Source organism: Aedes aegypti, unplaced genomic scaffold, assembly GCF_002204515.2.
Source record: "Aedes aegypti strain LVP_AGWG unplaced genomic scaffold, AaegL5.0 Primary Assembly AGWG_AaegL5_hic_scaff_5_PBJ_arrow, whole genome shotgun sequence".
NCBI classification, from domain to species: Eukaryota; Metazoa; Arthropoda; class Insecta; order Diptera; family Culicidae; genus Aedes; species Aedes aegypti.
This window is the reverse complement of record NW_018736280.1, coordinates 576,338-591,640: the sequence shown is the minus strand read 5'-3', so window position 1 is coordinate 591,640 and position 15,303 is coordinate 576,338. Positions and strand designations below refer to the sequence as shown.

The 15,303-nt window shown below is 39.6% G+C and overlaps 3 non-coding genes across 3 annotated transcripts; all 3 read right to left on the bottom strand.

Moving 5' to 3' along the window:
• Window positions 1-1,748: 1,748 nt before the first annotated feature.
• Window positions 1,749-1,820, bottom strand: Trnaa-agc. Its single transcript has one exon. It is a non-coding gene; the product is annotated as a tRNA-Ala (tRNA).
• A 399-nt stretch (window positions 1,821-2,219) lies between these two features.
• Trnaa-agc lies at window positions 2,220-2,291 on the bottom strand. The gene has a single exon. It is a non-coding gene; the product is annotated as a tRNA-Ala (tRNA).
• Window positions 2,292-10,410: 8,119 nt separating this feature from the next.
• Window positions 10,411-10,482, bottom strand: Trnaa-agc. The gene has a single exon. It is a non-coding gene; the product is annotated as a tRNA-Ala (tRNA).
• Between the last annotated feature and the right edge of the window lie 4,821 nt (window positions 10,483-15,303).

Here is a 15,303-nt window from a genome sequence, read left to right as displayed (position 1 = left end):
ACCGAATGAATCATGGGGTGGTAAAACAGTGAGGAAACCTATACAGTTGAACGATTGGGAGTCAATGTTCATAACGAATACTCAGGAGCCATTGATGAACGAAGATGACCCTCCCATCACATCGTGTCTGTTAAATCTAGCAGACACGACAATTACGTAACATCTCTTCGACCTGGACGAGTACGAACACCGTACGAAAATACAGCGTAATCAGTCGGACATTGTCCCGAAGATGGGCTATATCGCGCCCGAAACCGGTCGACGAAAAGGTAATTTTTAAAACTTTTTGACGATTTGTAAGAACGATAAGTGTTATGTCTTGTCTCCGTCGCGTCTCGTGAATGTTATGCATTTCAATTATATACAATATTATCGTATATCGAACAGTATTAGGGCTCATTCTCGTTGAAGGGGGTGGGTGGGTGTCCGAACGGTGTTACGGCTCATACACAAATTTAACAATATTCTTACAAAAAGCGTTACAAAGGGGTGGGTGGGTGTCCAAAATGACCATTTTAAGCGTTATGAAATATGTGAATGAGCCCTTATAATTTTGATACTTTGTATCAAACATTATAACTTGTTTTGATATGTTTTTGATAGAATTGAAACACATTTTGTTATGTTTATGTTACTAGTCATACAATTTTTGTTATAATTTTAGTTATTTTAACAACATCCTGCATCAAGTTTGTAACAACCTATGTTCGAAAAAACCTTATAACATAATAACATATGCTGATATAATTTTGTTATGTACCCTTAGTCGGGAACAGTAATCCCAGATTCATCCTGGTGCCCCAGGAGAATCGAAAGTGACCACCTAAGCACCGAGGTGTACAAAATGCATTCCTGCACAAAAATCTACAAAATTTGAATTAAGCGCATAACAGTTATTCCAGATTCATCCCGGTGCCCCAGGAGAATCGAAAGTGACCACCTAAGCACCGAGGTGTACAAAATGGATTCCTGTACAAAAAACTACAAAATTTGAATTTAGCGCATAACAGAAATTTTAGATTCATCCTGGTGCCCCAGGAGAATCGAAAGTGACCACCTAAGCCCCGAGGTTTACAAAATGCATTCCTGCACAAAACAAACTTCAAAATTTGAATTAAGCGCATAACAGTAATTCCAGATTCATCCTGGTGCCCCAGGAGAATTGAAAGTGACCACCTAAGCCCCGAGATGAACAAAATGCATTCCTGCACAAAAAACTTCAAAAAACGGAATTTAGCGCATAACAGTAATTCCAGATTTATCTCGGTGCCCCAGGAGAATCGAAAGTGACCACCTTAGCCCCGAGGTGTACAAAATGCATTCCTGCGCAAAAAACTTCAAAAAATAAACTTAGCGCATAACAATAATTTCAGATTCATCCTGGTGCCCCAGGAGAATCGAAAGTGACCACCTAAGACCCGAGGTGAACAAAATGTATTCCTGCACAAAAAACTTCAAAAAATGAATTTAGTGCATAACAGTAATTCCAGATTTATCTCGGTGCCCCAGGAGAATCGAAAGTGACCACCTTAGCCCCGAGGTGTACAAAATGCATTCCTGCACAAAAAACTTCAAAAAATGAATTTAGCGCATAACAATAATTTCAGATTCATCCTGGTGCCCCAGGAGAATCGAAAGTGACCACCTAAGACCCGAGGTGAACAAAATGCATTCCTGCACAAAAAACTTCAAAAAATGAATTTAGCGCATAACAGTAATTCCAGATGAAATTATGAAAAAAAATCCACGTGCTCGGCTGGGATTCGAACCCAGGACTCTTGTATGCTAGACGAGCGCTTTACCAACTAAGCTACCGAGCCACTTGGTGACCCAATAACTGAGTTGGTTGCAAGTTTAGAATTCAAATCCCTACAGACCTCGCGGACCCCTTTCATAACCCATATCTATCCATCTCATATCAATACACACGCGGAGAGAGCGAGTGCGATTTATTTAGTGTTGAAACTGTTTGCCTATCGTACCTACATCACTTCCACAACAACTGTATTATGGAAGAGTAAAGATGTGGGAAGGCTATCAACGTGTCGTTCTTAATCAAGTGACGACATGACTACTACAGAGAGTAGTAACACTCTAATATAAATTGACGCTTATATTGAGCTGTTCGGTAATCCAATCCGCATGGTTATTAAATTAATTATCGCATTATGCGTGGTAAAGATGGACAAATTATGGGTGAAATTATGAAAAAAATCCACGTGCTCGGCTGGGATTCGAACCCAGGACTCTTGTATGCTAGACGAGCGCTTTACCAACTAAGCTACCGAGCCACTTGGTTACCCAATAACTGAGTTGGTTACAAGTTTAGAATTCAAATCCCTACAGACCACGCGGACCCCTTTCATAACCCATATCCATTTTTTTTATTTAGTGTTGAAACTGTTTGCCTATCGTACCTACATCGCTTCCACAACAACTGTATTATGGAAGAGTAAAGATGTGGGAAGGCTATCAACGTGTCGTTCTCACTCAAGTGACGACATGACTACTACAGAGAGGCAGTAACACTCTAATATAAATTGACGCTTATATTGAGCTGTTCGGTAATCCAATCCGCATGGTTATTAAATTAATTAACTCATTACGCGTGGTAAAAATGGACAAATCATGGGTGAAATTATGAAAAAAACACACGTGCTCGGTTGGGATTCGAACCCAGGACTCTTGTATGCTAGACGAGCGCTTTACCAACTAAGCTACCGAGCCACTTGGTGACCCAATAACTGAGTTGGTTACAAGTTTAGAATTTAATTATCGTGCTTACTGGTTACTTGGGTAATGAGTTAATTAATTTAATAACCATGCGGATTGGATTACCGAACAGCTCAATATAAGCGTCAATTTATATTAGAGTGTTACTGCCTCTCTGTAGTAGTCATGTCGTCATGTCATGTCATGTCCATATATATGGAATGACTCGATTGTTGGATGTTCGCTGGTTGGAAAATATTCCAACTAAAAAGCATTCAAATGTCACCAGAAAATGTCAAACTGCCTTTGACGTCTGAGTACCGTCGCATTGAAGTCTCCATATATAGAACAAAATCGTATGTATATGTGCGTTTCGTGACGATTTGCTCTCAAGATGCGTTAGTGTGAAGCATTTTCACCAGCTTGTAACCTCCCAAAAAGGTTACATTTGTTTTTTGTAAATATTTCATCTTGTAAATAGTACTCTGTTCTTCTCTTGAAAATATTAAGGTAGTTTTAATTAGGAAATAGGAATTTGAATTTATTAATAAGCGAAAAACAAAACTGAACTCAACCATAATCCAAAACTGAATTGAAAAAAAAAAAAACATCGAATGCATTTCTCTTGAACACCCCAACCTCCATCATAACGCCCACTACCAACACCACCGTTACGGGCTACCACAACTAGTCACAGCGGCCCACAACTGTCATCGCCACGACGCTGGTAGCCGATCGACGCCGACGGCGTAATAAAACTGTTTACCACCGTGGGATCGCTCTCTATTAGGTGAACCACCATCAGCACCAGAAGTGTTCGCGAATTCACTCCGTTTCTTTTCGCTTTATATTTTTACACAGTGAACCGCCATTAGAAAACTACACGGGAAAGCCGTAAGTGCGCCACGTTTTTCTGTAGTGCGGCCCGGTAAAGTGTTCAGAGTCGAAGTCCTCTGAGTGGTGCTGATCTGAAGAAGTGGAGTATCTGGTGAAGACGCTGGTGTGCTAGTGTGATCCTGCTGGCCAGACCCGATCGTGGCTCCGGATCTTCCACAAATCGATCTGGGAATTGAAGACGCCGATCCGGCCGACTGGTTTTCACCCCGGTCCAGTGAATCACTCCCTCCCATCGCTGCACGACAGACGACCACCCCAGCCCAGAGAAGGTCCCCAAACATATTCCTCACATGGCTCCGATACGCCCCGACGGACATGCCACCTGTTCCTGGAGTGGAGAGAAGTTGACGGGTTCATGGACAATTTATTTTTTTTAATTTATTTATTTTATTTATTTAATTTCATCTGACTCACAGTCTTAATGAAATATATGATGAGGAAAAGCCCCCTTGAGTTGGTTGACATATAAACCTTACTCAAAAAAGCATAAAAACCCCATATCTTTTCTTCACAAAACATTACACAAGAATTACAACTTATATCTAACAATAACAATTAAGCACACAAAAAAAAACATATTAAAATCAATTAAACATAATGCCAATCGCCAAACAACTGTATCAAGAGATCATGCCCTACGGTACCGTATTACGTTGTAAGCTATGTCGAAAGGCGAGAGCTGATCGGTTGAAGTCAAAATGCTCGTAGTACTCGTTGAATCTGGATGACATAAACCGTATTGGATCGTGCAAGCTATAGTTGGCGGATCGGTGTCCAAGGTTAAGAAAGGCTCTGGAGCGGAGATTCCTGGTTGGAGCGTATATCTCGAATTCGTCCAATAATGCGGGAGCATCTAATTCTCCTAACAAGGATTTAGCTGCAAATACTGCTTGGTTGACAGCTCTTCTCTTCTGTAGAGTTTCAAGGCCCAAAAGCTGACATCGGTCTTCATAAGGTGGCAAATTAACAGGATCGTCCCAGGGTAGCGATCGTAGAGCATAGCGAATGAATCTTCTCTGGATAGCCTCAATTCGAGTAATCCAGGTTATTTGATATGGACACCAAACTACATCACTAAATTCTAATATCGACCGGACGAGGGAGCAATATAGAGCTTTCAAACACAATGGATCACGAAATTCGCTAGCAATTTTGAAGATGAATCCCAGCTGCCTATTTGCTTTAGCGATGATGTCCGAGTAGTGAATGTTGAAAGTCAAAGCTGTATCGAGATGGAGTCCTAAATCACGAACGTTATCAACTCGTTGTAATAGTTGACTGCCAATCTTGTATTCATGTAGAATCGGCTTCAGCTTGCGATGAAAGGTGATAACATTGCATTTTGATGTACTCAATGTAACGAAGTTAGAAGAGCACCATTGCTCAAAGCAGTTTATCATATTTTGCAACCGAAGGCAGTCTTCGGCGCATCGAACTACTAAATATAGTTTGACATCGTCAGCATAGAAAGAGCGACACCCTCGTGGAAGAATAATTCCGACTTCGTTAATAAAAATGCTAAACAGCAATGGTCCTAGGTTACTGCCCTGAGGCACCCCTGACTGATTAGTAAATGTGTCCGACTGAGCAGAACCAAGTTTCACACAGAGAACACGATCAGTTAGGTATGATTTGAACCATCGAACCAACTGTGAGGACACGCCTAGTTTTTCTAACTTTGCCAGTAGTATCACATGATCAACGCGGTCAAACGCCGCCTTAAGATCTGTATAAACAACATCAACTTGAGTTCCAGCGTCCATACTCCTCACACATAACGAAATAAACGGAGCAAGATTCGTAGATACCGAGCGTAGGTTCCGTCCGCGCTGGTAGGCGCCGAAGCAAGCCGACCGAAGAAGAGCAACCGCTGCGTCGAGACGCTAAAGGTGTGTTATATCTTTATTCCAAACTCCCAAACCTTATTTCCTTTATAAAAGAAATGCGGAAATTATAGAAATCTAAATTATGCTTTAAGAAATTTCTACCTTCTTTTTAATTTTCGAGCTGAGCCCTATTTTTGCCTCCTTTTCTTTCGTATTTGGTCCACCTTGAAAAAGGATTTCGACGTAGGACTACGTTTTGAGTTTTTAAAGGGAAGTTTTAGAGAGGAGATGTTTCAGTTTTGATTCAATTAATATTCAAGTGATTTTAGTCCGATTCACTTAATGTTGAACTAGTTTGAAATGCTCAATTTTACATGCTCACTAGTGCCACCTAGCGGCAAAATTGCGAACCAAACTGTTTGTCTTCCGGATGTCCTTGACCTTTCTGAAAAACTTTGCCGAAGACCCGAACTTTCTATCTCTGTGAATCACAAGCTAGAACTAGTTTGAAATGCTCAATTGTACATTTGACGCCTCACAGCGGCAAAACCGCGAACATAAACTATTTGCTTTCCGGATGTCTAAACTGTTTGTCTTCCGGATGTCCTTGATCTTCTGAACAACTTTGCCGAAGACCCGAACTTTCTATCTTTTGTGGATGACAAGCTAGAACTAGTTTAAAATGCTCAATTTTACATGCTCACTAGCGCCACCAAGCGGCAAAATCATGAACTAAACTGTTTGCTTTACGGATGTCCTTGAAACAGCTGAACAACTTTGCCGAAGACCCGAACTTTCTATTTCTTTGTGAATCACAAGCTAGAACTAGTTTAAACTCAATTTTACATGCTCACTAGCGCCTCCTAGCGGCAAAATCGCGAACCAAACTATTTGCTTTCCGGATGTCCTTGAACTTCTGAACAACTTTGCCGAATACCCGAACTTTCTATCTCTTGTTAATCACAAGCTAGAAATAGTTTGAATTACCGTAATCCGGGGTAACATTGATCATTTTTTTGAAAATTTCCTAAATATTTCGTTCGAAACTGCAAATATTGCAAACTTTATATTTTAAAACAAGTACTGCCACCTATAGCATGTGACTATGTACTGTATTTTTGTTTTTTGAAAGATTTAAGCATGTTTAAAAAAAATGTTTTTAGCGATTTTTTTATTTAGCTGATATGGGGTAACATTGATCACCTGTGTAAACAATGTTCGGTAATACTGAAAATGTCGTTACCTACTTAAATCATGGCCCCCGAAGGCCGAATATGAAGGCCAAAACGCTTACAAGTCATTTACTTTTTATGTTATTTTAATACACACCTCGAACCACGGAATACGCCTAAAGGTAGGCAATTTCCTAAGGGAATTCTATATTCTTAACAGTAATTTGTTAATATTGCCTAATTGAGCATAGTCATGAAATTTTTGACAACAGAATCGTTTTCGGCGATGCCAATTTTAGTAAGAACCGCATTTTCCCTGCGGATATCGTTTTCAGCACTTATGTGAGACAAGCATGTTCGGTAGGGTCATCCTTACCCAATGAAATAATTGTTTTCGAAAAGTTGACAAATTTACGCATAAGGTTAACGCAATTCACGCAAAAATCTTCACTTTCATAAGCTTATGAATATAAGAAGAGAAGCATCATTTATGGTTTGAAAATGTTCCATCAATAAATGACGATACGAACTTTTTACGAGATGAGTCATTCCGATCAATGTTACCCCGCTGATCAATGATACCCCGGATTACGGTACCGTAAAACGGGGTATCTTTGATAATGCGGGTAACTTTGATAGTGCGTAACCCACTACATACTAAACGAAATATCATAATTTCTGTTAATCAGTTAAGCAAAACGAATGCAAAACTAAAGAATATTAGTATGACCCTTCATGTGAGAGCGGTTATCATTCGAATCAAGAACATTTGAGGCTTTTTATACGAATATTAAAAATTGACACAATTTTAGCATTTTTCGAAACGCTTACAAACAATCTGTTCTACGATCACTATTTGATGTAGTTTTGAATAGTTGGCCACTTATATTGACAGCCTAGTTATCATAGAACTTGAATGCGGTCTCAAATCTCTTAGCGAAAAGCATTTTCACAAACTGGGATTATTTTTGTAATCCAAGTCAGAAATTTCCATATAACGTTAAACGCCTAGAGGTATGCAATGCCCTACAAATGTTTGATATTCATTCAATTTTGTTCGATTCATACTCCATTATCAAAGTTACCCCAAAACAGAAAACCCACTATCGATTACATGAAAAATTATATCTCCATTCAAAATAAATCTTTTGGCAATCTATCGACTGCAATCGATAGCTAGGATGCCAGTACTTGCTTTAAAAATATAAATTATAATTCTTTGAAACAGCATGCATAGATATTCAAGTTTTCTTCGAAAAAACTATCAAAGTTACCCCGTTTTACGGTACTCAATTTTACATGCTCACCAGCGTCAACTAGCGACAAAATTGCGAACCAAACTGTTTGCTATCCGGATGTCCTTGACCTTCTGAACAACTTTGTCGAACACCTGAACTTTCTATCTTTTGTGGATCACAAGCTAGAACTAGTTTTGAAACGCTTAATTTTACATGCTCACTAACGCCGCCTAGCGGCAAAATTGCGAATTAAACTGTTTGCTATCCGGATGTCCTTGATCTCCTGAACAACTTTGCTGAAGACCGCTTCTTTGCAAATCGTAAGGATCTCGAGATATAGCAATGTGAATTAACCTGTTTTGAGGTGATGCTAAACTTTTCAGGGTGATTCAATATTTCAGCTGAGTGTTGCAATACTTATTTTAGTGAGTCCGTATTTATGACGGGTAGTGTAGGTTTCCTCACTGTTTTAATGAGCTTCGCATTTTGCCAATTGATTGTGTGGTTGGAAGCTGCAGTATGTGCTGCCACCCCTGATTCATTCGGTTTACTGGATTCTACCGCACTTCTGTGTTCTTTCAAACGTACATTCATTTTGCGACATGTTTGACCAATGTAAACCGCCGGACAGTCTTTGCAAGGTATTTGGTATATACCTGACTGTTCTTCTGGCAGAAACCTTATCCTTAAGATTACACAGAAGGTCACGCAGAGTGTTTTCACTTTTGTGCACAACTTTGAAATCCTTGTCGTTGAAGCGCGTTTTTAATCGGATTTGTGATTTTTGAATAAAATGGGAGGGCGGTAGAATCCAGTAAACCGAATGAATCATGGGGTGGTAAAACAGTGAGGAAACCTATACAGTTGAACGATTGGGAGTCAATGTTCATAACGAATACTCAGGAGCCATTGATGAACGAAGATGACCCTCCCATCACATCGTGTCTGTTAAATCTAGCAGACACGACAATTACGTAACATCTCTTCGACCTGGACGAGTACGAACACCGTACGAAAATACAGCGTAATCAGTCGGACATTGTCCCGAAGATGGGCTATATCGCGCCCGAAACCGGTCGACGAAAAGGTAATTTTTAAAACTTTTTGACGATTTGTAAGAACGATAAGTGTTATGTCTTGTCTCCGTCGCGTCTCGTGAATGTTATGCATTTCAATTATATACAATATTATCGTATATCGAACAGTATTAGGGCTCATTCTCGTTGAAGGGGGTGGGTGGGTGTCCGAACGGTGTTACGGCTCATACACAAATTTAACAATATTCTTACAAAAAGCGTTACAAAGGGGTGGGTGGGTGTCCAAATGACCATTTTAAGCGTTATGAAATATGTGAATGAGCCCTTATAATTTTGATACTTTGTATCAAACATTATAACTTGTTTTGATATGTTTTTGATAGAATTGAAACACATTTTGTTATGTTTATGTTACTAGTCATACAATTTTGTTATAATTTTAGTTATTTTAACAACATCCTGCATCAAGTTTGTAACAACCTATGTTCGAAAAAACCTTATAACATAATAACATATGCTGATATAATTTTGTTATGTACCCTTAGTCGGGAACAGTAATCCCAGATTCATCCTGGTGCCCCAGGAGAATCGAAAGTGACCACCTAAGCACCGAGGTGTACAAAATGCATTCCTGCACAAAAATCTACAAAATTTGAATTAAGCGCATAACAGTTATTCCAGATTCATCCCGGTGCCCCAGGAGAATCGAAAGTGACCACCTAAGCACCGAGGTGTACAAAATGGATTCCTGTACAAAAAACTACAAAATTTGAATTTAGCGCATAACAGAAATTTTAGATTCATCCTGGTGCCCCAGGAGAATCGAAAGTGACCACCTAAGCCCCGAGGTTTACAAAATGCATTCCTGCACAAAACAAACTTCAAAATTTGAAATTAAGCGCATAACAGTAATTCCAGATTCATCCTGGTGCCCCAGGAGAATTGAAAGTGACCACCTAAGCCCCGAGATGAACAAAATGCATTCCTGCACAAAAAACTTCAAAAAACGGAATTTAGCGCATAACAGTAATTCCAGATTTATCTCGGTGCCCCAGGAGAATCGAAAGTGACCACCTTAGCCCCGAGGTGTACAAAATGCATTCCTGCGCAAAAAACTTCAAAAAATAAACTTAGCGCATAACAATAATTTCAGATTCATCCTGGTGCCCCAGGAGAATCGAAAGTGACCACCTAAGACCCGAGGTGAACAAAATGTATTCCTGCACAAAAAACTTCAAAAAATGAATTTAGTGCATAACAGTAATTCCAGATTTATCTCGGTGCCCCAGGAGAATCGAAAGTGACCACCTTAGCCCCGAGGTGTACAAAATGCATTCCTGCACAAAAAACTTCAAAAAATGAATTTAGCGCATAACAATAATTTCAGATTCATCCTGGTGCCCCAGGAGAATCGAAAGTGACCACCTAAGACCCGAGGTGAACAAAATGCATTCCTGCACAAAAAACTTCAAAAAATGAATTTAGCGCATAACAGTAATTCCAGATGAAATTATGAAAAAAAATCCACGTGCTCGGCTGGGATTCGAACCCAGGACTCTTGTATGCTAGACGAGCGCTTTACCAACTAAGCTACCGAGCCACTTGGTGACCCAATAACTGAGTTGGTTGCAAGTTTAGAATTCAAATCCCTACAGACCTCGCGGACCCCTTTCATAACCCATATCTATCCATCTCATATCAATACACACGCGGAGAGAGCGAGTGCGATTTATTTAGTGTTGAAACTGTTTGCCTATCGTACCTACATCACTTCCACAACAACTGTATTATGGAAGAGTAAAGATGTGGGAAGGCTATCAACGTGTCGTTCTTAATCAAGTGACGACATGACTACTACAGAGAGTAGTAACACTCTAATATAAATTGACGCTTATATTGAGCTGTTCGGTAATCCAATCCGCATGGTTATTAAATTAATTATCGCATTATGCGTGGTAAAGATGGACAAATTATGGGTGAAATTATGAAAAAAATCCACGTGCTCGGCTGGGATTCGAACCCAGGACTCTTGTATGCTAGACGAGCGCTTTACCAATTAAGCTACCGAGCCACTTGGTTACCCAATAACTGAGTTGGTTACAAGTTTAGAATTCAAATCCCTACAGACCACGCGGACCCCTTTCATAACCCATATCCATTTTTTTTTATTTAGTGTTGAAACTGTTTGCCTATCGTACCTACATCGCTTCCACAACAACTGTATTATGGAAGAGTAAAGATGTGGGAAGGCTATCAACGTGTCGTTCTCACTCAAGTGACGACATGACTACTACAGAGAGGCAGTAACACTCTAATATAAATTGACGCTTATATTGAGCTGTTCGGTAATCCAATCCGCATGGTTATTAAATTAATTAACTCATTACGCGTGGTAAAAATGGACAAATCATGGGTGAAATTATGAAAAAAACACACGTGCTCGGTTGGGATTCGAACCCAGGACTCTTGTATGCTAGACGAGCGCTTTACCAACTAAGCTACCGAGCCACTTGGTGACCCAATAACTGAGTTGGTTACAAGTTTAGAATTTAATTATCGTGCTTACTGGTTACTTGGGTAATGAGTTAATTAATTTAATAACCATGCGGATTGGATTACCGAACAGCTCAATATAAGCGTCAATTTATATTAGAGTGTTACTGCCTCTCTGTAGTAGTCATGTCGTCATGTCATGTCATGTCCATATATATGGAATGACTCGATTGTTGGATGTTCGCTGGTTGGAAAATATTCCAACTAAAAAGCATTCAAATGTCACCAGAAAATGTCAAACTGCCTTTGACGTCTGAGTACCGTCGCATTGAAGTCTCCATATATAGAACAAAATCGTATGTATATGTGCGTTTCGTGACGATTTGCTCTCAAGATGCGTTAGTGTGAAGCATTTTCACCAGCTTGTAACCTCCCAAAAAGGTTACATTTGTTTTTTTGTAAATATTTCATCTTGTAAATAGTACTCTGTTCTTCTCTTGAAAATATTAAGGTAGTTTTAATTAGGAAATAGGAATTTGAATTTATTAATAAGCGAAAAACAAAACTGAACTCAACCATAATCCAAAACTGAATTGAAAAAAAAAAAAAACATCGAATGCATTTCTCTTGAACACCCCAACCTCCATCATAACGCCCACTACCAACACCACCGTTACGGGCTACCACAACTAGTCACAGCGGCCCACAACTGTCATCGCCACGACGCTGGTAGCCGATCGACGCCGACGGCGTAATAAAACTGTTTACCACCGTGGGATCGCTCTCTATTAGGTGAACCACCATCAGCACCAGAAGTGTTCGCGAATTCACTCCGTTTCTTTTCGCTTTATATTTTTACACAGTGAACCGCCATTAGAAAACTACACGGGAAAGCCGTAAGTGCGCCACGTTTTTCTGTAGTGCGGCCCGGTAAAGTGTTCAGAGTCGAAGTCCTCTGAGTGGTGCTGATCTGAAGAAGTGGAGTATCTGGTGAAGACGCTGGTGTGCTAGTGTGATCCTGCTGGCCAGACCCGATCGTGGCTCCGGATCTTCCACAAATCGATCTGGGAATTGAAGACGCCGATCCGGCCGACTGGTTTTCACCCCGGTCCAGTGAATCACTCCCTCCCATCGCTGCACGACAGACGACCACCCCAGCCCAGAGAAGGTCCCCAAACATATTCCTCACATGGCTCCGATACGCCCCGACGGACATGCCACCTGTTCCTGGAGTGGAGAGAAGTTGACGGGTTCATGGACAATTTATTTTTTTTAATTTATTTATTTTATTTATTTAATTTCATCTGACTCACAGTCTTAATGAAATATATGATGAGGAAAAGCCCCCTTGAGTTGGTTGACATATAAACCTTACTCAAAAAAGCATAAAAACCCCATATCTTTTCTTCACAAAACATTACACAAGAATTACAACTTATATCTAACAATAACAATTAAGCACACAAAAAAAAACATATTAAAATCAATTAAACATAATGCCAATCGCCAAACAACTGTATCAAGAGATCATGCCCTACGGTACCGTATTACGTTGTAAGCTATGTCGAAAGGCGAGAGCTGATCGGTTGAAGTCAAAATGCTCGTAGTACTCGTTGAATCTGGATGACATAAACCGTATTGGATCGTGCAAGCTATAGTTGGCGGATCGGTGTCCAAGGTTAAGAAAGGCTCTGGAGCGGAGATTCCTGGTTGGAGCGTATATCTCGAATTCGTCCAATAATGCGGGAGCATCTAATTCTCCTAACAAGGATTTAGCTGCAAATACTGCTTGGTTGACAGCTCTTCTCTTCTGTAGAGTTTCAAGGCCCAAAAGCTGACATCGGTCTTCATAAGGTGGCAAATTAACAGGATCGTCCCAGGGTAGCGATCGTAGAGCATAGCGAATGAATCTTCTCTGGATAGCCTCAATTCGAGTAATCCAGGTTATTTGATATGGACACCAAACTACATCACTAAATTCTAATATCGACCGGACGAGGGAGCAATATAGAGCTTTCAAACACAATGGATCACGAAATTCGCTAGCAATTTTGAAGATGAATCCCAGCTGCCTATTTGCTTTAGCGATGATGTCCGAGTAGTGAATGTTGAAAGTCAAAGCTGTATCGAGATGGAGTCCTAAATCACGAACGTTATCAACTCGTTGTAATAGTTGACTGCCAATCTTGTATTCATGTAGAATCGGCTTCAGCTTGCGATGAAAGGTGATAACATTGCATTTTGATGTACTCAATGTAACGAAGTTAGAAGAGCACCATTGCTCAAAGCAGTTTATCATATTTTGCAACCGAAGGCAGTCTTCGGCGCATCGAACTACTAAATATAGTTTGACATCGTCAGCATAGAAAGAGCGACACCCTCGTGGAAGAATAATTCCGACTTCGTTAATAAAAATGCTAAACAGCAATGGTCCTAGGTTACTGCCCTGAGGCACCCCTGACTGATTAGTAAATGTGTCCGACTGAGCAGAACCAAGTTTCACACAGAGAACACGATCAGTTAGGTATGATTTGAACCATCGAACCAACTGTGAGGACACGCCTAGTTTTTCTAACTTTGCCAGTAGTATCACATGATCAACGCGGTCAAACGCCGCCTTAAGATCTGTATAAACAACATCAACTTGAGTTCCAGCGTCCATACTCCTCACACATAACGAAATAAACGGAGCAAGATTCGTAGATACCGAGCGTAGGTTCCGTCCGCGCTGGTAGGCGCCGAAGCAAGCCGACCGAAGAAGAGCAACCGCTGCGTCGAGACGCTAAAGGTGTGTTATATCTTTATTCCAAACTCCCAAACCTTATTTCCTTTATAAAAGAAATGCGGAAATTATAGAAATCTAAATTATGCTTTAAGAAATTTCTACCTTCTTTTTAATTTTCGAGCTGAGCCCTATTTTTGCCTCCTTTTCTTTCGTATTTGGTCCACCTTGAAAAAGGATTTCGACGTAGGACTACGTTTTGAGTTTTTAAAGGGAAGTTTTTAAACCCCCCCCCCCCCCCCCAATTTCCTCTTGGAGCCATCAAAACGACCCTGAGGCCCAGGACAAAGCCCGGTTGGGGACAATAGTGGTTCCCAACCTTAAGAATCTCTAACAATTGGCGCCCAACAAAAACAATATAAGAAAAGGTTTCCACTTCAATACTGAAGTGGAACCCTTTTCAGATAAGCTCCGGGAGGAATTGGAATCCTTTATTCCAATTGTTCTTTTATACAGGATTTATTGTATTGAGTTGTATCGGGATAAGAAAGCGATAAGTTGAAGGGTTTTCTTTTCCAAGAATTGTTCGGATGATGATAACAAAAGCTGTGAATCGTTCTTTTTCTTTCATCTTGTCTTTACAAATTAGCCTTTTTATCTCATAATAGCTGAAATATAAATCAATCTGAATAGTAGGGTTAAATAAATAATAATTGAAATTTATCTTCATTATTATTTTTTCAATTTTTATTTTATTTATTTTTTTTCTTTTTAATTATTTTGTGTCTTTACTTACACAGTGGCTCAAAATTATTATTTTCTAATATTTATTTTATTTAATTTTTTTAAATTTTAAATTTATTAGTGTCTTGTTTAAGGATAAAGCATACATTTATGCTTAATTTATTTGATTTATTTATGCTTTTTGTATATATTTTTTGAATTTTCTAGGTATAAGATTTGATTTATTGTTACTTTTGTTGCATTTTTCAGCAAAAAGTAGCTTTTGGTTTAGTTTATGGTAGGTTTAGAATTTTTGTAAATATTTTTTGATTGAATTTTTATTTTAAGCAATTTTTTTTCGATTTTGTTGTTTATTCTCAAGTGAGAAATGGCTGAATCACTAGAAATCCAATTCACACACGCTGTTGAAAAGATTCGAGAGTGGTACCACAGCTTAAGGGTGGACCACTTATCACCTGAGGA